The sequence below is a fragment of the Mus pahari genome, chromosome 10, assembly GCF_900095145.1.
Source record: "Mus pahari chromosome 10, PAHARI_EIJ_v1.1, whole genome shotgun sequence".
NCBI classification, from domain to species: domain Eukaryota; kingdom Metazoa; phylum Chordata; class Mammalia; order Rodentia; family Muridae; genus Mus; species Mus pahari.
This window is the reverse complement of record NC_034599.1, coordinates 19628589-19630272: the sequence shown is the minus strand read 5'-3', so window position 1 is coordinate 19630272 and position 1684 is coordinate 19628589. Positions and strand designations below refer to the sequence as shown.

Here is a 1684-nt window from a genome sequence, read left to right as displayed (position 1 = left end):
CATAGCAGACAAGTTTGAAGGCCGGCTCTCACATGCTCACACCCTTAGGGCAGCTCACTCAGGCCTCTGGCCTCTGGGTTAGCTCTACTGTGCTGCCCAGGTGGGCTGCAGGGCCTGTTTTGCTGAGTGCTATAGCAGGTGAGAGGCAGGGACAGCTCTCCTGCTCTCATGACACTGTTGGGTCTTACTCTCCCACCCACCGGTGATGGCAAGGGCCCAAGTGAGGTGAGCGATCTCTCCATTGCTGATGCCACTGAACGATAGACAAGAGGTAGGTCCTGCTCATCCATCCCCCTGCCATCAGGTCAGCACACCTACAGCCCCACATCCAGGGTCAGCTCTACTGTGCTGTCCAGGTGATGTGCAGGGCTTGCTCTCCTGAGTCTGCAGCTGGTGAGGGGTAGGGCCAGTTCTCCTGCTCTCAGGACCCTAAGGCCATGTCTCCCACTGGCCTCAAGTGGTAAGGGGTGAGAAGGAAGGAGGGTATCTCTCCCTTGTTCATGCCATTGGTAGGACTAACCTCCCCACATTCATAGCTCAGGCAGCTGATCTACAATGCCCACAGTGGGAGGGAGTAGCTGGCTAGGGACAGAGTCAGCTCTGCTGCTATCATGCCTCGAGGCCCAGCTCTCCCTTGATGCCCAGGTGAGGTGTGGAGCCAGTGCTGCACAGCCCTCAGATATCACCATGGCCTAGGGTGGCAGCCCAGACCAGGAATATCTGCCTGACCTATGGCGGTAACAGATCCCTGCTGCTGAAGGACAACAGACCCAGATGTGGCCCCATGGTAGCATAGACCAGGATAGGCCACACCCACCTTGGTCCCAGGTGGCATCACTTCAGGCTGTTCTTCACTACCCTCCAGTCTCCAGTTCTGCCTTTCTTCAATGAGTCTACATCCTTCTGTTTCTGTTTCTCTTCCTCTTCCATTTCTCCACCACTTACTTGCTTCTCTTAATGGCACCTGTGTTTTTGAACATCTCCAGTCATCTGGAGTTTTAAGCCCTGCTCAAGTATTCTGCCACCAGACAGGGTCATCTCTGGCTTAGTTAGCATCCCAAGGCCTGCACAGTGAGTGCAGGACTTGTGGTCTTCTCATACTCGCTTTTTTCCGGGAATATTTGCTGCTAATCATACAGACGGTCATTGGTCACAAGACAGAGCCTCTCTCATCTCTGCCACCTATAGATGCAATGTGACACAGCAGTCATACCTGCAATGCCTCTAAGGGCAGGTTAAAGGTAACTTTTCAAGCTGTCATTGCGATGGATTTAAGAGAGGGTGTTCTTCTTTTCATTTGTAGGTGAGAGGTTGTAGGTAAGAAGCACTCAGCTGGACCCCATGGGCATCTGCCACTGGAAAGTGTTTCAGTCTCCTCACACACTCAACCATGACACATCTGGGCTCTGACATCAAAGTCTGGGAGTCATCTCTGGAAGTGTTCCCACAACAGTGCTACCCTTCTTCACCTCCATGTATCACCTCCATGATGATCTCAGTTTCTTTATTGAGTCCTTCATTTTTCAACTCACCAGTGGTTGGTATCAAATGCACAAAACCAAGACCCTGGCCTCCTCCTCATTTCCCATTAGAAATGCATTCATTTAGCACTGTAAAATGAGGGCTTATTCACAGAGGCAAGCTGTGCAATCCAAGAGCCGCAATGAAGAGAATGTTGTGAGGT

General features: G+C 51.8%; 1 pseudogene; it reads right to left on the bottom strand.

Moving 5' to 3' along the window:
- Positions 1-1116: 1116 nt before the first annotated feature.
- LOC115064939 lies at positions 1117-1235 on the bottom strand (annotated as a pseudogene).
- Between the last annotated feature and the right edge of the window lie 449 nt (positions 1236-1684).